This window comes from Protopterus annectens, chromosome 3.part0, assembly GCF_019279795.1.
Source record: "Protopterus annectens isolate FY-2018-M chromosome 3.part0, PAN1.0, whole genome shotgun sequence".
In the NCBI taxonomy this organism is placed as follows: Eukaryota; Metazoa; Chordata; order Ceratodontiformes; family Protopteridae; genus Protopterus; species Protopterus annectens.
In genome coordinates this window covers 1,980,661,655-1,980,688,209 of record NC_056731.1, presented here as the reverse complement: position 1 = coordinate 1,980,688,209, position 26,555 = coordinate 1,980,661,655, and positions in this window count along the sequence as shown.

Below are 26,555 nucleotides of genomic sequence, written 5' to 3'. Positions count from 1 at the left end.
ACATGCCTGATACAGTTGTAATAGGTGACTCCATAGTCAGACACACTGCTGTCCTGCACACCAGACTGAACAAGGGAAAGGGTACAGTAAGCTGCCTGTAGGCTGCCACAATATGCCACATAACAGAAGTATGTAGGTCACTCCAAAGCAAGTAGAAATATGATGCAGTCATAGTCCATGCTGGTGTGAATGACCTGAGATGTACCACCCTAGACTACAGGAAAAGAGACATAGATGAGCTATCTGATTATGTAGTCCAGGCCGGTATGACACTCATCGTTCACAGCATCCTACCCTTACCAAGAGTAATGCCACAGTACAAACACAGAATGATCAGTCATAGCAAGTGGCACACTTACTGGTGTTATTCCAAGGGGATGCAATGTCTGTCTGCCTGGGATGTCATGCTTGACAAGCCACGCAGCTGTCCTTGGGATGGCCTGCACCTGTTACCCCTGGGCGTCTGAATATTGGATAAGGCCTTTGCCACCTCCATAGAGCCTTCAGAGGCAAGGCTGAAAAGACTGACCCACCACCCTACAAAACATAAGTGGGAAGAAACATAAGGGAAATGCTGACCAATGCCAGATGTGTACACCCCAATATGCATGCTCCCGAGGCCATCCCCAGAATGGAGAACATCGATGTCTGTGCAGTGACAGAAGCCTGCTGCAAGCCTCCTGACAGCACACCAGCACTACCAGGTTATACCACGTATCATGTGTCATGGCCCCAAACCCTGGAACGAAACATAAAAGGAGGGTGAGTATCCATAGTCAGCACAGACACCCATACGTCCAGGTAACTGACAATGCACAAGGCATTGGAGTACACACATGTGCAACTAACTGTAGGCAAGACTGCTGTGCAGTCTGTAGCATGCACAGACCGCACTCTCACACACAATAACCCCACCCAGCCGTCCTGAAGACAATGGACAGTATGAATGTCCCACCAAATAACAAACAAGGTACCACAAATTACCACATAGGTGGTAAACCAGTATGTATAGAAAGAGGAACCAGGGACCTAGGGACACACGTGGACAGTAACCTGCTATGTGACACCCACATTGCCAATGTGGCTAGGAAGACTGTCTACATTTGACACCGTAGCAGGAAAGGAGTCACATCTACGGCAACAGAGGTTATTGTGCCCCTATACCTTTCTCCAATCACACCCATAATCCAGTACAATGCCTCATATGGGATGTATCTTACCTGACACCTGCAGCAGTTAGAAAGACCTCAAAGGTACCTCACCAATAGGATAAAGGGTCACAAATATATGTCATATGCTGCCTGGCTGTAGACACCCCAGCTGAATCCAGTCACATACGGCCTACACAGAGGCATTGCATGCCTGTTGTAGGAGGCCATGCCCAACACAGGAGTAATGGACATGCCCCACCTTAGAAAACACAAATCCATTGGAGCTGTGAGAGGGAGAGATGTCAACCTCAACAAATAATGAAATAGGATGTGCTGGTGGGACAGATACATAATCCAGAGGCTCCCCACCCTGGACCAGAATCCCATTCCATGTTAGGCAGAGCCCTCACTGACACTCTTCAACAGGAATCTTGCCAAGTGGATGGATGATTGTAGAGTTACACTGGGGGTCTTCACTGTGTCATGTCCAGACAGAGGCACAGCCAAGCAAAACATAAATGGCCATAATATGCACATAGCAAGGGGTGTCAAAAGCCACACACACTCTGGCTAGGCTAACAAATGCCCAGGGTGGATAGCCTAGTATGACCCTATGAACCTATGAAGATACATATTGTACAGGACACTAAGGATAATCCCAAGGCTTTCACAACTGATGGTATGAACCATGTTGGGAATTCACAGATATGCCCTGAATCACACAAATATCACAAACACACACACACATACTGCCAACATACATCCTGACAGGTGCAGTGCAAACCCCCCCCCCCCCCGAATGCAGAATATCTATCCCAGCAGACTGCTGGCCCCCTGACATTGCAGATGCTGAGGTAACAGCCAACATCTACAAAGCAAAACACACAGCAGCAATGGTATGAGATGTTGTCCTGGGCTTAGTGCAACATGGACTCCAAGATGAATGGAATGCAAAACCACACTACTGCTCAATGTCAGCCTTACCACAGAATATGTACCCAAAGAGCAGTGTACAACAACAGTGGTCCTTCTCAACAAAGGTGTTGCCTGAATGGATACTGAACAGTACTACCCCAGAATCCTGAGAAGCTCGGTTTGCACAGCTATGGAAAGGATCAGCATGTACCACAGACATAAAGATATTGGGGACCTACTGACACCGGACCCAACCCAGTGTGGCCCACCCAAGTGCAGATCCTGCCCCTAACTATGTTTGACTCAATTGAAACAGCCATTAAGGTCATTGATGAGGGCAATGTGCTCCACACAGTGTATCTGGACCTTGCAAAGGCTTCTATACAATACCCTATGTGTTCATTATAGATAGGCTCACCAGCTTAAATATAAACTCACAAGTCAGTAGAGGGGTTGCAAACCAGACCAAGGACAGAACAGACATGGTCAGACATGCTGCAGCCATGTCAGACTACAAACCAGATATAACTGGCATCCCACAAGGCTTTGTCCTGGGATCTCCCCCGTCTGGTATATATGTCCCATAGGTACAGGCAAACATGGAAAGACTGTGTCCGAACATGGTTGCAGAGGACTACAAACTGCTCACCACATATGATCCACCAGCTGACACAAGCATCCCACAAAAGGGCCACATAGAAACAGAAAACTGGTGCCATAGCCATGTCAGCCAGCTAAGTGCAGAAACGTGTATAGTCAACCCCCGTGGATATACAGTAAGTGCCCAACAATTACCACATATGTGTTAACCCATTATGTAGTTAACATGTAATGAGAGACCTGGGGACACAAGGTGATAGATATCCTGCATTGGACAAACATGTGCTGTAGTGTTTACAGGAACATACCATATACCCACCTAATCACAAAGGCTGTCAGATCTAGATAAGGGGAGGTCATTGTGGCTCTGCAGTCATCCATCATCAGCGGTACAATTGACTACAATCGCCCCTGTGGGATGTACCTCAGCAGACATCTCCATCAACTGTAAAGTCCCCAACAGTACCTCATCAGGAGTATCAAAGAGCTTGCCCAGATGCCATGTGTTGCCTGTGTTGCTGGCATCAATAAACATGCTGCACCTTGCACAATCTGAATGGCAGTGAGCTATGCACATGAGAGACCTGAACCCCAGCACTGACTTACATAGGACAAGCTGTACTGCGTGCTCCATAACACAGAAGCCACCCCCAGCACAGGCTACCCATAGAGTCACATATCAATCTACCTCAATAGGAATCCAGATGAGTGGATGGGAGATGGTAGATTTAACCTGGGTACCACTGTCATGTCATAGGTAGACAGAGGCACAGTATACTTACCATGACATATGTCATGGCAAACTCCACTTACAATGTGTGTTGAAGGACAAACATACTCTCCAACTAGCATTACACATGGACTAGGGCACATCACTAGTGTTTGCAAATGTACACCTATGTTGTGGAATACACTACCAATGTCGGACAAGCCTGGTTTAAGTAGTTCATATCTGAACAGAATGCAACATGGTCAGATGTACACAACTGGCCCGTAACCAGGCTGTTGTGCCCACTATCAAAATGTAAAGCAGTGATAGCAGTAAAGCCTAGGATACTGTCCACCACAGTCAAAGTACTACCAGTACACTATACAGTACTACAGTGTTAGGTCAGTGTGAAAGGATGTTGACAACTGTATGCAAAGTATCCCATACAAACACTGCAGGCACAGTATAACCCTGTTGTGTTCACACGCAAAGCAGTTGTACCGTAACTACACAACATGACACACAACACACAACCATAAACGGGTGATAGTTGTTGAAGATCACACCCATCCACAAATGTGGTGGGCTGCAGAGTCCAACATATGGAATGCTCACACTGGGCATGCTCACACACATTGACAACATGCCATGGGAAAGCTGAACTGGGCATGCTCACACACTTAGGCCAAATCTCGGTGTAGCAGTTGGACACACATAGCTGGTATTGTTATGTTGTAATCCAGGAACCAACCACATTATAGCAGTCTGCCCAGTGCACACAGCTAGATGACTACAGGGACATACGTGATATAGTGGATCCCTCCCATATGCAAACATCTTCCACAGATGCACAAGTTGTTCATACAAACAGGGAATGTTATGGCAATAAAGATGTGCAAACAGTCTATCAGCAACAAATAATGTGCATTTGACAAATAAACATATGGGTGTAGAGGTCAACACTAGGCCGTTTGCCCTAGGGAATGACAGCTTAGCCAGAGTGTGCTTGGTGTCTGCCTCCCCACAGGATGCACATTCCCCTTTCTAAACACCGATGATGTCAGCACCCAATAAGTACAGCAGGAGAAAAAAGAACTCCCAGTAATGCGAATAGCGTGCTCTGCTACTGCGTCATTCTCAAGTGTCATAACATAATTAGATAGGGGTTTGAATCCTATGAATGGCAAGTGTGTGTGTTTGTGTGTCTGAGGGAAATGTCCCTTTTGGCAAATAGGACAACACACTACAGGATGCACATTCCCTTTCTAAACACCGATGACATCAGCACCCAATAAGTACAGCAGGAGAAAAGAAACCTCCCAGTAATGCGAATAGCGCGCTCTGCTACTGCGTCCGTCTCAAGTGTCATAACATAGTTAGGTAGGGGTTTGAATCTTGTGAATGGCAAGTGTGTGTGCTTGTCTGAGGGGTGTTTGTGTGTGTGAGGGAAATGTCCCTTTTGGCAAATAGGACAACACACTACAGGATGCACATTCCCTTTCTAAACACCGATGACATCAGCACCCAATAAGTACAGCAGGAGAAAAGAAACCTCCTAGTAATGCAAATAGCGCGCTCTGCTACTGCGTCCGTTTCAAATGTCATAACATAGTTAGATAGGGGATTGAAGCCTGTGAATGGCAAGTGTGTGTGCTTGTCTGAGGGGTGTTGGTGTGTGTGAATGAAATGTCCCTTTTGGCAAATAGGACAACACACTACAGGATGCACATTCCCTTTCTAAACACCAATGGTGTCAGCACCCAATAAGTACAGTAGGAGAAAATAAAACTCCCAGTAATGCGAACAGTACGCTCTGCTACTGCGCCCGTCTCAAGTGTCATAAAGTAGTTAGATAGGGGTTTGAATCCTGTGAATGGCAATTGTGTGTGTTTGTCTGAGGGGTGTTTGTGTGTGTGAGGGAAATGTCCCTTTTGGCAAATAGGACAACACACTACAGGATGCACATTCCCTTTCTAAACACCGATGACATCAGCACCCAATAAGTACAGCAGGAGAAAAAAAACCTCCCACTAATGCGAATAGCAAGCTCTGCTAATGCGTCCGTCTCAAGTGTCATAACATAGTTAGATAGGGGTTTGAATCCTGTGAATAGTAAGTGTGTGTGCTTGTCTGAGGGGTGTTTGTGTGTGTGAGGAAAATGTCCCTTTTGGCAAATAGGACAACACACTACAGGATGCACATTCCCTTTCTAAACACTGATGACGTCAGCACCCAATAAGTACAGCAGGAGAAAAGAAACCTCCCAGAAATGCGAATAGCGCGCTCTGCTAATGCATCCATCTCAAGTGTCATAACGTAGTTAGGTAGGGGTTTAAAGCCTGTGAATGGCAAGTGTGTGTGTTTGTCTGAGGGGGGTAGTGTGTGTGAGGACAAGGTCCCTTTTGTCAACTATGTGAACAGACTACAGGATGCACATTCCCCTTTCTAAACACTGTTCAGCAGAAGGCCATGGCTCTGGCACAAGTTGTCTGTTGCTATGATGCCCCTTTGGAGGATGCTTGTGTCAGCTGAAGAGGCGATTATGGTGGCCTGTTTGCAGTCATCTGCATATTTGGACAGCCACAGTCCGTGTTGGCCTGTACCTCCAAGAAATATATACCAAACAAGAGGGTCCCAGGACTGAGCCTTGTGGGACACAACCCGTAACTGTTGTGGGGTCTGGCATGGCTCCAGCAATGCTAACCATGTGGTATCTGTCCTTGAGCCATTGTGCAATCCATCTAGTGACATAGGGCCTTATATTCCAGCTGGTGACCTTCTCTAGAATGCCCAAGTGGGGTATTGTTGTGAAGGCGTCTGCAAGGTCCAGGTAGGCTGTGTGAACCACCTTCCCTCCAATGGCCTTGGTGACTGTTTCAAAGAAATCAACCGGTTAAACCCGGTAGTGCTGGTGTGCTCTCAGTAGCCCTGAACCAGGCATCTGTAACTGCACAGATATCGATGTTTTCCATGCCAAGGAGTGTTTTGGGGCATGCATCTGGAGGTGCAGATATCTGGGTAGCATTGCTCTTAGTTTTGTATCCCTTGTGAGACCTATGAAGGTGGGTTTGTCATATGAGCCCTGCCTAACATAGGCACTATGGGGTAGCAAGAGCCTTTGCCAATATCTGAATGACCAATGCAAACTGTACACATGCTCATAGGATGCAAGTGTCAAGGAATATGCTGCGTGGCCAGTATAGTCCTCCAGCATGGGTCCTCTGAAGTAATTCACCCCAGTCTACACAAGTGTAGAGTCTGCATGTGCTAAACACAGTTTGTGTGCAGTGACAACCTTGCCTGGGGGTGGAGATGGGATATGGATGTCCAGGGAAAGGTGGACATGGGCAGCTATCAACAATGGTGGTCTACCGCCGGTGTGGAACAGTGGGTACCCACGTTGCAGATGGACAGGTACAATATGTATTAACCCATGTGGCTGTGGTGTGTGGTTCTGCCATAGCACATGGACCCTCAAATTGTAGTGGTGGTAGGGTATAGTGGTAGAGGCCTGAGTAGGTCACACACACAATATGCCTGTACCTGATGTTAACAACTGGAACGGTGTATGTGAATACCTGCATATCCTGGCACTGTTCCCAGGGAAGCTAGGTGTGTGTCCCGGATGTGGGTGTGGTGTGCTGGACTGGTAGTGTTGTGTGTTACAGGTCCTGTGGTCCCAAAGCATGGTATAGAACATAACCTGCCAGTGCGATGTGCACACCTGACCCTGATGTAGGTGGCTGCAAATGCATATACATGCTATCCCTCACCTGACAGGTAGTACGACAACCACAAACCTCTGTGGAAATGAAGATGTCAGCACCCTAGAAATACTACAGGTGGAGAACAAATGCCCAGCAATTTGGATAGTGCGCTCTGCTAATGCGTCGCCCTCAAGTGTCATAATATAGTTAGGTAGGGGTTCGAATCCTGCAAATGCTCAGTGTGTGTGTGTATGTGTGTTGGTGAGTGGGGTTTGTGTGTGTGAAAGGCTATGAGAGGGGAATGTTCCTTTAGCCAACTGGGAGAACACACTACAGGATGCACACGCCCCTTTCTTAACACAGATGATGTCAGCATCCTATAAGTACAGCAGGAGAAGGGAAGCCTCCCAGTAATGCGAATAGTGTGCTCTGCTAATGCATCCGTCACATGCGTCATAATATAGTTAGGTAGTGGTTTGAATCCTGCAGATGCCAAGTGTGTGTGTTTGGAGGGGGGGGAGGTGATTGTGTGTGTGCAGATATGTATGAGGGAAATGTTCCTTTTGCCAAATGGGAGAACACACTACAGGATGCACACGCCCCTTTCTTAACACAGATGATGTCAGCACCGTATAGGTACAGCAGGAGAAGGGAAGCCTCCCAGTAATGCGAATAGCGAGCTCTGCTAATGTGTTTCCCCTGTGTATCGTAATGTAATTAGGTAGGAATTTGAAACCTGTAAATACATGTGTGTGTGTGCATGTCCGTATGAAAGACATGTTAGTTTTGACAATCAGGTGATCACACTACCTGATGCACATTACCCTTTCAAAGTACTGATGTTGTCAGCACCCTCTAAGTATATCCGGAGACGAGGAACTATCTAGTAAACCGAACAGTGCGCTTTGCTAATGCCCCTCCCACGTGTCATGACATAGGTAGGTAGGGGAATGAATCCTGCATATGGCACGTTTGCATGTGTGTGGGGGTAGTAGGGTGTGTGTAAATGCAAGTGTGAGGGAACAGATCATTTTGGCAAATAATACTATACACCAGATGCTGCATACCCCACCAGTAAACACAGGGGATGTCACCACACTATCAGCACAGCCAGACAGGGCTAGTTGGCTAGTAATGCCAATAGTGTGCTCTGCTACTGTGTCTATTACCATCGCCAGAGTACAGATAGGTATGTTTGGGTAACCCACAACTATCACGTGTGGTTGTGTCACACAGTATGACCTTGCGCTGGTGTGTGTACATATACAATGCATGCCATTGCCTAACCCAGCAATGGCATTGCACACATGATGTATGTGTGTGACACATACACAGAAATACCTGTGACCTGCAGTAGTTACCATGTCTGACACATGCTTTGTGTGGATAAATGGTATTAGCAATGTATACCAATATGACTGTGTGTCCTGCTGTGCAGGGTCCGACGTGGTATGTCCCTAGACAGTGTGGGTGTCTATGGTGAAAGACCTACAGCAGGGGATACACATCTGGTCTGGCCCATATAGTGTACATGTAGTCAATGTACAGGTGCTGTATGTTCCCACCTGTTGTGGTAGTGGTAACATGTCATTCCACTGCATTTCGGTGACCACATGCTGTGAACCCGTCAACTAGAGTGTTGTAGCTACAGCAATGCTCACACACAATGTTCGGCTGGATGCAGTATGGCCTTATAAACACAGTTCATGGGACTGTCATATTGCCGCTGTTGTTATGGAGGATAGGTGGTCTTCCTGTGTATGTGAGGGTTGTGTGTGCCATGCTATGAACCAGATGGCATTCCGACACACTGTCAGCTGCACCTGAGTAGGCCCTGATGGTTTGTGCTGTGCCAACAACCTGGAGGTGTGTGTATCTGTGTTGACTCGGGATACCACACCCCTATCCATGTGTGTTACATGTTAGGGGACGACAGGCATGGTAAGGGGCATAGCCTGTCAGTGATGGGTAACACCTGTGAGCCATGACTCATGCATCTGGTACTGCACAGACACTGCAGTTCACAGTGCTGAGTGCAGTGTCCGGTGCATGCATCCTCCGGTGTACACTGCTGTAGTTGTGTAGCAGCACTGTCAGTGTCCTAACCTGTGTGATACCCACGGAGGTCGCTATGTAAACCATGTCCTGCAGCATAAGGCAGTATGTGTGTACCAAGGAACCTTGCCAGTATACATCGGGCCATGTGTGTCACGTGCAAGATGACCCATGAACAGCAATGTGGCTTCCCTAGCATGTAAGCACACGTTGACAGCCAGTGGATACCCTATGAATGACAGTGGAGACTGAGCATAATGTAGACATACAACAGCCTTCCCACATATAGTGGTAGAATACCTGGGGAGAGTATGTTGGCAACTAATATCAGGCTCATACTGGCCTGTGCCAAATGCTGAGAGATCCATTCTATGTTCCCTATCACGTAGTCCAGGGAGGTATGTCCCAGGCAGCCACACTGGCATGGTCAATGAGTGGGTCATATCTGTCCATGCCTCTGTCTGACCTGTATGCATGTGTGCTGTGGTGGACCATAGTGCCCCTGAGTCATATCACTGTGCCCTTCACTAGATACAGCCTGTTGAGCGGGACCCCAGTGCAGCACACATGACAGGTACCTGACATGTCTGTAGCAGGTGTGTTGTGTAGCCCTACAGGCTGTGGGTGTGCGGTACAGGGGATGTGCGTGCCATGTGTGGCATGTGCTCTGTTCCGACGGAACATATGCCTGTGTGCCAGCTGCGGAGGTGTGTGATGCACAGGCAGGCTGCTAGTCTGAGTCCCCACGATGCCCCAGTGTGTTCAGCATGCTGTCAGTGTGTGGCAATGTCTGCCTGGTATTGTTGTCACTGTAATATCATGTATTGATATATTTATTGGTCCTACATATGTTGACTGGGATAGCCCAACTGGATGCATGTCCATTCCCAGGGTAGGCCCGTGGAGACAAGCTACGAGGGTAGCAGATACAGCATTAGAAAATACTAGCATGACATAGTACAAACAGATTATGTACAGAGATTACATAAGTAAGCAGGTCCAACATGTTCCACAGGTTAATGTCAGACCTGAGCACAAGCCAGGATTACATTGTATTTACACAGTACAGTGGTTCACACAGGTTACACATCTGAGTTAGCTAGGCCTGATACACTGACATAGCCAGTTACATGACAAATGTTGTTTGGGTCTACTGTTAAATGACCTAAGGTGGACATTAGGGTAATATCAGCTGGAAGTGGGTTCCAGGATCTACGTACAGGATTTGCAAAGACAGAATCACCAGCTGTGTTAATAGACTCGCTAGTCCGAAGCAGTACAATGTTAGAGGCTCAAGCAGTCTAGGATTGTTATAGGGGTGATTGTAATTTAAGTGCAGGAGTATTGTCTGGATTATACAGGATTTTATAGGCCATAATCAGTTGGTTATACTGTATTAGGCTGGGTATTGCAAGCCAACCAAGCTGATTTAGATTGATGCAATGATGTGTCCTACAAGGCGGCCAGTGGCAAACCTGGCAATGTGGTTGTAGCAAATCCAGTGCTTGTTAAGGACAGTCTTGTTCATATGTGAGAGTAGAGGGGATGCATACAGAAGGGCTGCAACATGGTGTGAGCGAGCTATGGCACCTCTAGCTGGAGGGGCTAGGAAGGCTTTAATTCTGTAAAGTGACCCTAGCTTTCTATTGATGGCTTGGCTAATCTGGTTAACATGTATGCCACATGTGAGGTTATTGTCTATGATGACACCTAATAGTTGTTGAGATGGGTCAGGGTAGAGTATTGTGCCATCGGTTGATGTTATGGTAACGGTGAACGTGGTAGACCTACATGTTTGTGGAATAACAGCAGTCCAGTTCGATTGGATGTAGGATCAGACGACGTTCAGAAAGCCAGTTTGCTATTGTATTACAGGTGGTCTGGGTAGCTGAACATAACTCTACTGGAGATGTGGCTGAGCAGATCAGAGTAGGGTATACAGCATATTGGAAACAGCTGGCGTTTGGGATGACAGTATAATGGTCGTTAATGACGATGGAGGACAGCAAGGGCCTTAGGTTAGAGCCTTGTGGTACTCTGAGGGTGTTTGGTAGACGGTTAGAGGGTTTGGTCTGCCAGAGGCCGGCCTGCTGTTGACCATGCAGGTAGGATTGACACCATTGGAAGGCTCCAGTATCTAGACAGTCTGTGCAGGGTGCAGAGTCCAAGTTGGTGATCAACCATATCGTATGCCTTTGAGTTATCCAAACAGAGGGCTGTGGATATATCATTGATGTTGCAGGTATGGCTTATGGTGTTAGTAAAGGCTAGGAGGCCTGAAGGAGTGCTGTGATGAGAACGTAAGCCATGCTGAGTGTCTGCCATACTGCGATGTTGGACTAGGCGGTGCATGACTTGTCTATGACGAAAGTCACCATAACCTCTGCAAGTGGAGAGTGTATAGCTATTGGCCTATCAGTGGAGACGTCAGTAGAGCTGCCTCCTGTGTGAAGTGGGATTACATATGACATTTTACAGATGGTGGGAAAGTTAGATTCTAACATAGTACCTTTGATTACCTTTGAGACGGGGTAAGCAATAGCATCATCTGGTTTTGATAGGTACTCGGCAGGGTGTTGATCGGCACACAGTGTAGTGGGTTTCACTGTTACAACCAAGGTACGGAGAAGTGAAGTGGCGACTGGTTGGCAGATGGACACAAGTAGTTTTCTAGGGGTGCTGCTTTCGGGACCAGGGGAGCTAGGAGGTAGTTGGCAAGCTAGGGCCTGCACTGTCTCAGTAAAGGACTGGTCAAAGCTATCAGGAACGTCTTCAGGGGTATTATCATTAGTAGCGGCAGGGATTGGGTTTGACGTTTGTCCTGTACGTAGTATATATGACATGCCACCTGACAGGGTATGGCATCACTGGGTTCAGAGAGACCGGTCCCCAGACTGGCTGTGTGGTGGCATCCCACACATGTGTTGTATATACCTGGCCAAGGGTGATGGCTGACTGCATACATGTGGCAGCTGTGACGATGACACATGACCCACATAAACCACGACTGGACCATAGAGGCGATTCACAGGTTACCTGTGGACATGCCACCCTAGTAGTGTGATTGCCATGGTGAGTACCAACACATAGGGCCAATGGGGAACAACATACTGAAGGTGTGTATGTGTGGGTGGACTGCCTCTGTCTCATAGCACTGACATATATGACTGCACACGTGGGTATATGCCGGGTAAGACGTGTGCAATGTGTCACAGGCTACTTACATGTGTACAGGACAGACAGTGCCGTTCTGTCATGTGTAAGGTTGACATACATATGGTACGCTATGCAGATGTCAGTAGCAGTCTACAGAAGCACTGTAACCCTGCATTGCAGGTGTAAGCAGTGTTCCAGGGGACCCCAGGCGAACATGCATGCAAACAAGGCTACAGTACACAGGGCTGGAAGTACTGCATCATACAACGAAGAAGGGTAACAATAACAGTAATTCACAATGCATATATGTAGGCACTGTCAACATGTACCCAGGAATACGCAGCACAGATGGCCATGGTGGAACCGATATTATTTCATACTTATTTGTGGTCTGGACAACATTGGTACTGCACACATATCTAGATGCGTGAACATACACATGGCATAGTTGTTGTGGGCATCTTGACACCATTACTGTACATGTCCACCATTGCATATCACTACTTGCTAGCATTCCCTGTGCTACCCATGTATGCGGCTATCTGTTGACAACCTTACCACCGGCATGCAATTATGTGCAGCTGTTATGCTTTGGTATGTACTATGGGTGCAGATAACAATTCATGACATTCATACAGTTACTACAGCAGGCATGCTGGGGTACACACACAGTCATAGCAGCACACTGTACTGTTACCAACATGATACTACTAATACACGTCTATGTAGTCACCCTGTGCATCAGCAACGTGTTTACCTGTTCCGCAATGATGTTGGAGATTACAGGAGGTGGCACAGTGTCATCATATGCACAGGGTGTGGATTAGGTATGCCTGAGTCAGCCACTGATACCACCAATTGACATGTGTGTGTATGTGTGTTGGTGAGGGCAGCAGTACAGGGTGGGCCAGTGTTGCTGCAGTGTGTGCGTGTATGTGGTTGCCCTAAGTGTTGACATTCCGCATGTGTGTATGCACGCACACAGTTCCACCTCATGGCTGCCATATACAGGGGTTTGTGGACAGCCACAGACTGCACCTGGCAGGCCGTACAGATCAGTGTCTGTGTGCACGGACACGGTACCTGTGCCTGGCAGGGGTGCTACGGACCGTATCCAGTACAACGCCTGACTGGGTACTGTCATCAGAAGCGGGAGTGTGTTGACTGGACACATGTCCCTGTTGGGACTGTCCAGAGCCACGCGCACGTGGTCTCCTGGGGCGTTCCGATGACAGCACAGACCCAGCGTTGCTAGGGCTGAAGCTGGCACTATGGGGGCGTGCGCAAGCCTGTTGCCATCCGCGCTGACTGCCAGCTGCTGCCGCTGCCGGCATATGGCCACGTCGACGCCGCAGATGCCCACCACTGCCCTGGCTCATGGACATCTGGTTGTGGAACTGCTGTAAAATGTCCCCACAACGTCTGTCTATGACATCGGTGAAGTTACGGATAGCATCCGCAATGTCACGCATACTGTCTGTCATGGCTGTGCGGCATGCTCTGAGCTCCCTCAGACCCTGTCTGGTGTACCTTTCCATACGTGACTGAGCCTGCATGACAGTCCGAAACATCGCTGAGGTTGACAGACCTCATTGGGCACGTCGGCCAGAGGCAGTACGCCCACGGATGCTCCCACGAGAACCCATGGGCAACTGTCTGTGTGGTACCATCGGAGGACCCTGCCCATGTCTGCTGTGTGGGGACGCATGTGCCACAGGTACCACATTACCCTGGTCTATGCCCGCTGTATCCTGTCCATCACCTAGGGACAATGGTGACATAGGATGTATAGGCAGGATGACTGTGCGCAATGATGGGGTTGACAGCTGTGTACTGTCAATTGGCTGACCAATGGCAGACCCTGACACACCTTCCTGTACCATTACACATATATCATCATTACCAGTAGCCGTGGCACAGGATTCAGGTTCCCTGCTGCAGGTCACCAGAGCAGCCCCAGAACCTGTGGGATGAAGACAGGAAACACAGTTTACATTCTCCAGACATTGTTACCAGTGATGCACTTATACGCACATGCACACAGGGACACATGCACACGGGCACACATGCACACATGCACACATGCACACGTGGACACATGCACACGTGGACACATGCACACATGCACACGTGAACACATGGACACATGCACACATGCACACATGGACACATGCACACATGGACACATGCACACATGCACACATGGACACATGCACACATGCACACATGTGCACATGCACACATGCACACATGCACACATGCACACATGGACACAGGCACACATGCACACATGCACACGTGGACACAGGCACACATGCACACATGCACACGTGGACACAGGCACAAATGCACACTTGGACACAGGCACACCTGCACACATGCACACATGGGTACTGACACACCTGCACACATGCACACATGCACACCCTGCAGTATACACACAGAGCACTACTGAGTTACACTACTGTTACTAGCATTATCAGGACTATTATAGGTTATGTTAGACACACTCACCAGCATGGATGGCCTGTCTCTCTGTAACCCTGGAGGGACCTGCAGAAATGATGAGATTAATGTTAGTGGGCACATCTGTCCCATTGATATTGCATATGATACAGTGTACAGAACAGTCAGGTGTACATATGGCATATTACCTGCACGCTCCATGTCGTGCTGCTGTGGAACCAGCCTCCATCATAATGCAGGTGTACTGCTGTTGGTGTTCCGGGGCTGGAGCCACAACACTTAGGAGTAGCCCCCCCAGTCTGGTGAGGGGGGGATGTGTGGCCACCCCACCTCCTGTGGCGACCTGTTGCCTGTGGATATCTGCTGCACACTGCCGGACACTTCGGATTAAATCACTGCAGTGATGTCGTACCTGCTCATATGTCCTGTTATGCGTGCCAATTTCATTTACCCTACGGACCAGGTCTTGCCACAGTGCGGCCCTCTCCTGCTGGTTCTGACTGGTGTGGGAAAACAGGATGTCATACTCCTGCACCAGGCTCTGGTGGATCTCCCCATCCTCCGCAACGGAGTAGGTGGGGTTACGCTGTCGCCCCATCTCCATGGAAGAGAACACAGACAGGATATCAGCAGACCATGTCAGCAATGTATGGCACACATACTATACATGTTATGCATGTGTAGTGATATACTACTACTCCCATATGTTGCATGTGTGTGTGTTGTGGTGGATACACAGGTACATAGCCAGATATCAGTGCTCAGCCAACACCTGTGCAACAATACCTGCCACATTCCACACTACGTAGTAGCATGCCCCATCGGTCAGCACACACTGATAAGTGCTATGCACAACCTCACTCTGGGGGTCCATCCCAAGGTACTGTATGTGGGACACCGTCCACTACTCTGCTGTGGACAGACGTTACACAGCCTGGATATACATATCCCACCACCACCACCAGTACAGTAGACTACATTGATATGTATGTGGTTAGACAGTTATTCACTTGCCGGGACTGGGATGGTATCCATGCAGCACACTGGGCCAGTGGAAGCCACAAGCCAAACTGCTGACCCCTTTGCAAATGCTTACCACAGACATGCTGCGGATTGCATGACACTTGCACACACATGTCTAACCCAGACCCTATGCACAACGGTTAGGCATCCTGTCCAGTGGACCCCAGACAGAGGCAGATTGTATAACAATAGCAGTGGGCTACTGCAGGACAGAGCACATTCACATTAAGGGTAGGCATCTGTGGTCAGCACTGGTACTACGCTACAGTCCATCATAACAACAGCCACAGCCTACTCTGGGAGGGTAATAGACACAAACACTGTGGATGACCACAAGGCCTTCTTCAGTTATGTTACACATACGGACCACATGCCTCGGATATGTTCTGTGTTAGTCCACACCTACTTAACATTCACCAAACACACGCATATTGGCAACATTCCTGCAGACATGTTCGGTGCACATATCCCCCCTCCCTCTCCCTCACCTTTCGGATATTTATCACAGCTGGGTGTAACCTCCCTATCATCGCACATGTCCAGGTGAGGGCCGCCCTCACCGGAGGAGAACACACAGCATCACTGTGACCTCGTGGTCCCCCTGGATGTGTGCCACCAGCACTCTGAGGGGACATACCACCGCATGTAACACTGATAGTTTATCTTGGCCGTGCTACAGGATATGTACCTGGACAGTGGCATATAGCAGCAGTGGTCCCACAACACTAAGGGGACACCTCGACTGACCCTGGGAATTACCACATCATATGCATAATGGGCCTGGTCTGCTACGCTATGGGGTAATGCAGTATGGGATGCATGTGCAGTGACATCAGGTACCTGCAGACACTTGTTCCCAGCCAGTGTGCCTTTGGGATGGGCTGATCCTGGCTTGGGGCCTGGCTGACATTTCAAAGCAGTCACTACAGCCATTGCTAGGCCAACGCACAGACACATGCTACCAGGATCCTGGCCTATGACTGCTTGACATGTGATGTGTGGTCATCCCCTTTTGTTGGAACTACGTACACACAACATATCACATGGACATACCTATGGATACAGACCTATGACACATTTGGAGGGTTCACAGTATGCACACTGTTAACCTGCTACTTTGCATTACCTCTGTATGTCGCAGCTGATTGCGTTCCACAGCTTCTGCTTGCCGCTGCTATTACTGTCAGTGCTGACAGCTTCAGAGTAGGGAGAGTCACAGTGTGTTTTTTTTTTTTATTTTGGTGCTCTCTCTCTCTCTCTCTCTCTCTTCCACTTCTCAGCCTCTCTCTGTCTGCTTACAGACAATGCAATTAATTTATTGCATGTGGGGAGTGTTAGCATTGGATGCTTTTGTAGGTATTTGCATAGGTCCATGTGATGGCCTCTGCACCAATTGAAGGCCAGCATTTGCTAATTGCATACAGCCGGTTGTGTACTGATTGCAGTTCTCACTGTGATTTCAGGTCAGTGCTATAACAGGGTATGTGTGATAGGCATTGCCCTTTCAGATTGTGTGGGTGGGGACCATGCTGGTATGCTGTGGACAGTGTTCTGTGACTGTAAAGGTTAGTATCTCTCTCATGCTTCAGGCTGTGTTGTATATTCACAGTTCTCCATTCCTCTTTCATGTTCCCTGTAGCAAGTGTGTATGCACATTGACTCCTACAAGTATATCTATATATATATATATATATATATATATATATATATATATATATATATATATATATATATATATATATATATATATATATATGTACATATGCATACATATATCTATGTACTTTAACTGACCTTATTATCTACAGGCTGCCAACTAGCATGGCTGTTTCTTTTCACACACTACTATTATGGATATCCATTGTTTGTGACATTTATTTTAAATGGCATGCTTTGTGTACTACACATCCTATATTCCCTTTACATTCATCCCTACTTTTACATGTTATATTTATTTTAGAACAATGTGTTTGTATAAGAGTCATGGCTTAGTGGTAGGGGTCACAGACTAGTGTTTCCAAGGTCCTGGGTTCAGGACTGACAGTGGGAGTTTATTTTTCTTTTGAACTGAGTACAGGACCTGTCAATCACAGTGACTAAGGCACTTTTAAGCAGTTGTAACCGGGCTAGCGCTGGTTTGCGCGGAGCTCACGCATGCGCACTGGCGGTTAGCTCCAAGACACCCGGTTACAACCGCTTAACAGTGCTTACTCTGGCGACACCAGCTATTTTCTTTGAAAGAAAAGAAAATGGGGACACAGGAAAGTGGTGAAAAAGGGGTCACAAAGAGGGTAAGACAGTAGGGAAACAAGCTTGGGATGTGCAGGAGGGATATAGGTAAGGCCCATAGCTGCCCATTTCTTCTGCAGCAACAGCTGTGCATATCTATGTAATTTGGTGTGACATTTGAAACCTTCCACCCCTGGGAGAGGTGTCAGGACAACAATAATACTTGTTGTACAGCCAATTGTAATTGATAGGTTCCATGTCCAGTGGACATGTGTGCGGAATGGGCAGCTATGTATGGGGCGTAATTTTTTTGTGGGTACAGAGTGCCCTTTTTTTTTTTTTTTTTTCAGGTAAGAGTGGTATGTCAGGTGAAGGAAGTCGGTTCAGCTGGGGAGGTAGGCTGGGTAGGTAAACAGACAAGACAAACAAGATGCATACAGGGGCGGTGTATGACATGTGTGGGGGGGGTTACACAATTGACGGGGACGGAGGTTGGGATGTCCAGAGCCCATGAGCCCACAGATGGCAACAGTGGAACTGATATCCCCACCCATAGGCAGTTGCCACTGTTCCTTCACTGCCCAGGACGGGGCTGTGCTGGGGGCTGTGTAGGCGGGGCAACAGGCATGCCCGTTAGTTGCGCCACCTGTGCCTCGAGCTGGCGTAGGGGCTCAAGGACAGAGTCTCGAATCTCCCTACGCACCACAGTCCGGACGCTACGGAGGGTGAGAGGTGGATTTCCTCCGGCCACACTTGCAGAGGGGGGGCGAGCCCTATCCCCTGCAGCGCTTCCACCCGCAGGTGGCACAGGGCCACCGGAGGAGGGTCCGGACTCAGCACTAGTGCCAGGTGCACTCGCCAGCTGAGGTGGGAGAGGTGGGTCCGCTGGAACCCGCCTTCCCTGTTGTTCTATGTTTTGCATTATGTCATGACAGTTTGGGTTAGTGACATATAATACCATTCACAGTTAGTTGTAACAGCATGCATTAGTATTCCCATTAACCAAACACCCAAATATTCACACCATTGAACAGCGTGCATAACACATGCATAATTTGAACAGAAATACACAGTCCAACAACATGCAGGGTTAATTGATGGCAACAGGCCACCAGGTGTGGGTGTATGAACAGGGCAGATGCATCAACAGACATGCAAATATATATGACCCAACAGGACAAACGTCCAGGGGTGTTAATTGTGATTGCACATACCATTTTCACGTGGAATGGGTTATAGGTGGTTATAGGGTGGGGTAAATAAGGTAATATTAACACCTTCGAATACCAATACATATGCTGTACATTTCGAATAGCTACAGTTATATACACACTACTGTTCTAACTACAGTGTCCTATATGTTAACTACTTCACCTTGCTGATAGGACTGTTACTGCAACATCACTATACATTTTAGTGTTCTTCATACACATTCATATCAAGCTTTGTTCAGATACATCATCCTGCTACTTTTGCTTTATATACCTGTAGACAAGTGTGGATGTTTGGTATATCAGACAATCATCCTATTTGCGTATTTCAGACTGGGAGCAACATATCCAGATTTTGGGATACACATTCCACATGCAGCAACACTTTGAACAGATTTTGCTGTTTGGTTCTGAGTCTCACATGCATTTAATTCTGTCTTGACTGCAGCATACTTTATTCAGGGGTTATTACTACTGTATTGCTGGATTCATGACACTCTCTCACACTCTCTCACTTGCTTTCATGTTACTATTCAGGATTGTACTTCTAGGCTTTATTGACATATTTTAACAGTAGTTATTACAATACTTTCCAGCAGTCTCACTTCTTTCATGTTTCAGTATTTCCACAGGGATATATTTCACACATGTGATTTCATCATCTTCTGCAGCTATACTTTACATCCTGCTGCAGGTTGTGTACTATTTTCTTACAGGCAGGGCATTTTTATTTCTGAATATATGTTGGACAGTTTCATGTTTAGTTTACACTTACAGGCTGGGAACTCTTGTAATCAAGCAATACTTGCATACACTTTCACACTGTTACTTGCAGATTCTATTCCTTACTGGCTACACTGCACTCTTTTGCTGACTGTCATACTTTTATATTTCTTTACAGTTAGTGGTAGTGGATTACTGACCTGCCTGGTGGCGCAACCGCACCAGTCTATCGCCATAGGCTCTGCGGTTCGCAGAACGGACACCTGCAGCTGTAATATAAATGAAGTAATATTGGAATACACATCTCCATAATTTCAGCTAGTTTAACTTTTTACATACATAATTAATTGTTACTTACTCAGTGGTGGGGCGTTGGGTGATTGCCGGGCCTCCTGGATCCAAAGGTTCAGTTTGTCCTGCTTGCGTCTCTTCAGGTCTGCATGGTGGTGACGGACCTGCTCACCTGTCCTTGGAATCCCTGTGGCACTGGTGAGTTCATGAGCCAACCGGTCCCACGCCTCAGCCCTGTACGCTCCCCAGAGGACCTGGCCCTGCATGAGTTGGGCCTCATGATTGTGGACTAGGAGCCAGGCCATGTACCTGGACTCCTCAACACCCCACCTCTGCGCCGAAAGACTACCCTCTCCTACACCTGACATTCTGCCTGCAGGTCTGTTCTACAATCGTTTATGCTGTGTATTCCCGCCTATGGGGCTTATATAGTCCGTTTTTCCCGCACATATCTGTGATTGGCCATTTTGGAATTGTATCAACTTCAGTAAACCTGCATTGTCATGCTCTAGTTTGTATTCATTCCTATATATTAGCTATTATTGCATTTCTAGGTACTGCTGTCATGGCTTAGTGGTTCTGTACCTTGACTATGGTGTATAGTATCCTGGGTTCGAGCCTGGCCACTGCTTTTTATTTTTCATGACTGTCTAGACATGCTGAGGGGTGTGTCGGTGTAAAGGCGGTTTTGATACGGCTTGCTCAACGTTGCCCGTCGGTTAGCTTGTTTGCGCGGTGCGCAGCTCCGCGCAAACGGGGTACGCTGCTTTAAGCCTCATTTGGCTATCGGCACGCATATTCCGCTCATCTCAGTTAGGGGCACATATATTTAGCGTGTTAAACCTATGCTCAGCTACGGGCACTCATTTTGTACCAGTTAAACCACTGCTCATCTACAGGCACATGCACTCACCCTGTTAAACTGTAGCTCAGCTATGGGCACATCTGGCTTTTTTTATTCTTTTGTTACCTCACATTTCTTCAATATAAATGGGCTATTTCATTACAATTTACATATATTGCGGTTTTATGTGTACATATTTGTCAGGGACTTGTTTCCTGCTTATTTTGCAAAAAAATAAAAATGGTGTTATGGGGGCTCGAACCATGAATGCCTGCTCTGCAGCCAACATCTCTACCACTACACTATTGCTTCCTGGCTTATTTTGCATATTTAGTTCTTATATGCTTTCCCATTGACTGCTAACTGTAGCTGCGCTTACGGCACGCCAGCAACGAGCGCACTCACGGTTAAACATTTTTACAATTTAAAAAAAATATGACATGTTCATTTATATTTCTTTTATGTTTAATAGTCTGTAGGGGCATGTGTTGTGTTGTGTTTATTCACATTTCCGTGGACTCTGTTGTGGGTGTCTACTTTGGGCACTTTTACACTTCTGGGGGCGTGTCCGCTTGCAGGGCTCAGCCTACGGACACACCCCCACATGTCTTACACGGACCGTGTTAGACTTAGGTGTGATTCAGCATGCTCTCATGAATATGCAGAGCATGCTGACATCACTCCGTTTAACTGCAGCCTTCGTGCATGAGTTATAACTCTTACACGGAGGCTTCGTGAATCCTGCCCATTATCATTTGGTGAAGTAGCATTTATATATGGATTTACATATTTATTATTTAATGTATTTTTATAGATGCATGTATTTATTATGACGTATTAACATGTTCAAATGTCTATGTTTAGTGTTTTTTAAGGTTTTTAAACAGTTCTTTTTAACTAATAATGATATTTAAACAGTGATTTTATGTGACTATTTAGAAATGCACTGTTCCTTTTATTTTTGTGGTTTCTCAATCACTCAGTTCCTTTGATTGGCTTTTGGGTTTTTAAACTTTGTATATAATCAAGGATTTAACTGTTGGTATGCTCATCTGATGAAGTTAAAAGATGAAAACTTGGTGAAAACAGTTAAAGCATTTGTGTGGATTTATCTTTTTTGGCAGTGTGCTTTGGTGTCAACAATAAACTTTTCTTCACTGATATCCAGCTTGCCTGACCAGTGCCTTCCTTTTGGATTTATTGGTCATTTATTTAAGGCACTTTACCATTTTTTCGAAGTTAAATGCATAATTTTATCAGCAACCTTAGAAACAGTAGTGAGAATTTAGGAAGTATTGTCCTGACTGAGGCATTAATCATGGTACAAGGTATACGAAGATGCCTGGCAGTGCAGAATGGTGTTTAAAAAGTCAGATATAACTGGCTGAAGATGGGGCCTAGTATGAATACCATAAGCAGGAATTTTGTGGAACAACAAACTTATGAAACTCATAAATTGTATTCTTTTATTGAAAGGCAGTTGGGAATTGACAGATCATAGCCTGTGTAGCATTAAGTCCCTCTCTCTCACTCTCTCACTCTCTCTGTCTACACAGAAACTATGAATAAATGCCTCTAAAACTTTTTCTTCTCACCCTCCCTTCCTCTATCTCATACTCATCTTACTGAATTATTATGGAGGTGTGCTAAGGCTACCACACATGCCTTCTTACATTAAATAGCCTGACAGATAGGTCATGAAAAGTCACCTGGGAACAATTAGGAATAGGCATTTCTGCTCTTATGACAAGAATTTCCTGAGAAAAAATCCTTCTGGAGTTGCACAAAAATATCCCCAGAAGTATAGCAGATATAACCGTGTACACTTTTTTCACAAATCTCTTACTCAGGTCTCCTTACCTGTTTCCCCTACCCACTTTCTGTCAAATTCTTTCTGTACTAGTCATTACTTATACTCACTACCATATTATGTGGAAAGCAACGGTGTCTCAAAGCCCACCCAACCAACACAAATATATATATATATATATATATATATATATATATATATATATATATATTTATACCTACATATAAAAAAAAATCTAGGTACCGAGTACAAAACCACAATCCCAAATAAACTCAGTACACGGCAAGTGGCTTCCATGCACATAAGTCCCTTTTAATTCCATTAAAAAACTTGATAAAACACTTTAAAAGATACCACAAAATAAAAGCTAAATAGTTGAGTGCTTTTTGTCTTTTAAGTCGACATCTTCAAAACAGCTAGCTACTAATACAGTAAGCTTAAAATAGGCTTTCAAAAACACACACCCCTCCAAAATAACCAATCAAAACTAATATTCAAATCTCATTAGCTCATCACAGTTCAAATCTCGTCAGCTGTTTAACTTTTTCAGTTGACTTTATTGCCATTGAGTAAAACCATACTGCTGCCCATATTATTGGTCGTTGTGGCATCTTTTATTATTGGTCCATTTTATCATTCTGGACCTTTGATTGGGTAAGACATAGCCTATGGGGTTTATGTATTTTTCGTCTGTACATTAGTTTTTATTATTGCTACCATTGGTTGAATTGTCAAAGTTGCTTTTTTCATTGGTTATTATAAGTATCATGATCATTGGTATATTACTGTTAGTAGACTTTTAATAGGGTATATGTATTTATATGAATATTAGTTTTGGAAGGGTGTGTGGTTTTGAAAGCCTATGTACTGAATTTATTTTATAATTACATACACACACACACACACACACACATATGTGTGTGTGTGTGTGTGTGTGTGTGTGTGTGTGTGTGTGTGTGCGTGCGTGTGTGTGTGTGTGTTTTGTTTTGAGAAAAGATAAAGAACTATAAATAAGGGTTTGTGCAGCTGGTTCTGTCCTTCTCTTCTCTTTCTTTCTTTTCCCCACATACTCTTCTCTACGTAACTTAATAATCTCCGGTATTGATAATTTGCCTTTTCTTCATTTTGTGTGCTGTATAACCCAATAACCAAGAAGAACGATTACCTCATCTACCCTCTTGTTTCCTTTTATTGATTTGAATTATATATACAGATACTCTGTGTTTGTGTTCCACATTATACATAACTTTTACAATAAATGGCTATACCAAAGAGTTGCTTTACATGTCACAGTAAACACAAAAAAATGCATCTTTTGCTACAAAAAACTGTGTATACTGTCTTAAAAGATAAAATGTGCCTTTGGCCTACTGAGAATTTAGTCATTATTCCCTAAATAAAAATAATAAAAACTCTTAACTTCCTTGTAATAGGAATGCATAAAGTAAGCATTTCAGAGAGACCAACTGGCTTCAGAAATGACAGAAAATAAACAAAACTACCACACACAGAGTACATTATATATTTAGAAAAGTGATGCATAAACATTTATTCTGGGTTACATGTGAAATTCTTGCAGTTAAGAATCTTTATTCTCAGAAGGTCAGAATGAAATTTGTCATATGGAATGAAATCACATATTTTTTCTTGTCCCATATGCGTTTGATGTTAGTTGTCAAACATATTGAATCCTTATTTGTCTTTTACTTCATTATCATTATATTTTAGCTGTTTCCTAAATGTACACATCCATGACATTTCTGGATAAGTTATTTTCCTAATTGCAATATTTCTTCTAGTGATGATAGGATACTGTGCATAATGTATTAGAAACAATTTGCCATGATTTATATATGTGCTTATACTGTCACAGACTATTTTATATTACAGATGCTTTTTTCATAAGTCTCTAGTATTGTCACTAGCTGTGTAATCTCTGATAGCTGTTTCCCAATAGTTTTTTGCTTGTGTGAAAAGTGGATTGACCATAAGTAATGGGGCACATTTCTCTTTAACTTACTGAACCAAAGCTGGTTCTGTGTCAGAGATGGATGGACCCCTGATTGGTTATCTCAGGAACCAAAGGAGCCAACCATGGGGCTGGGAGCATGTGCCAGGATCATAATATTCATACCAGAGGATGGAATACCTAAATCTGCTGCTTCCCTGGGAATGACTAGTACAAACTCTGTAGGCCTGCCTAGATGTGTGCAGCATTGTAACCTGAGTATAGCACGTGGAAACAAGTGCCAAAGATCTGAAATTGCAAGTCCAAACTAAGCATGAAGCTTATCATATACTGCAGGGAGGGGTAATGTTATAATAACATTTCACATAGACATGACAGTCATGTGCAACTCAACTCTTATGCCTCTTACCTGCAGAGAGAATTACGGAAAAAGCAGCAGTTGAGAATTATAATTGCTAGGAGTTGCAAGCTTGTAATCCTGTTCTGCTACCAAAAATGATGTTAAGGACAGTAATTGCCAGTTTCAAATCATAGATCACTGTCAGCCACATAAGGAACCATATGGCAAATGTGCACTATTGGCTTGGGTTATGATCAGAGCCTGCCACACACAACTATGCTTCACACTCTACAACTATAGAACTGCCATATAATCACTGGATCCCCATAATTTCATCCACCTTGGTCTGAGCCCAATCTTTTATAGTACATTCTTACCAATATTAACTGACAAGTCACCAAAACTATTTTGTATGCACACACACACACACACACACACACACACACACACACACACACACACACACACACACACACAATGTTTCCCATGAGGAGTTACTGTTACCCCTCTAATGACAGCATTCCTCATCAGACCATTTCTCACACAGCATCTTAATTGCTGTTCCTGTGAACTACCCAATATGTTTAGCTATTGTAGTGTTTAACCAAACAGTCTGTATTCTAAAAGTGTTGATGCCAACAGTTGCATCAATGTTATCAAGTTACTATTATAAACTATTAAATAAGGCAGATGGCACACACTTTTATAAATGAATGAATAAATGAAAGCAGTTAAGAGAAAATCAACTAAAAGTATAGAATAGACCATATAAAGATATAAGACAGTAACCAAGAACACAGGAAAGAACTAAGCAAGATGTTTTAAAGACAGAGAGAGACTGCAATGGAATAACCCATTTTAAGCATAGCTTGGTCAGTAAAAAGTATTTACAAGCTTCAGATGACAGATTATGCAAGAGTTAGTTTACCATCTCTTGGAAATCAGATAGGTCATTGTCTTTTTTTATAGTCTTTATAAATACTTTACTGCCTCAGGTTTACTTTACTACCCAGGCAATACTTGTAACTGGTCAGTCATGAACAGTGCACTACCCCAGTAAACATATGTAAGATAAAATTAAATTAATAAAAAAAATGAAGTTCAGATACTCCATAATTCAGAATAAAGAAAAAATAATGCAGGAATTCTGCTTCAGCTGTCTCTGCTCATTAAAGCTTTCCCAAAAAGCAAATAATAGTCCAAACATAGAAAGAAAACAGTAGCAAAGCTGCTACAGGTGTTTTAAGAAGTTCGTCTTTTTAAAATAAAGGGGATTTTTTTCTCTTTTAAATTAAGCTGCTTTGTGCAGAGAGTTTCATTCCAGTATATAAGGTAATCCAGGTTGATTTTATTTTA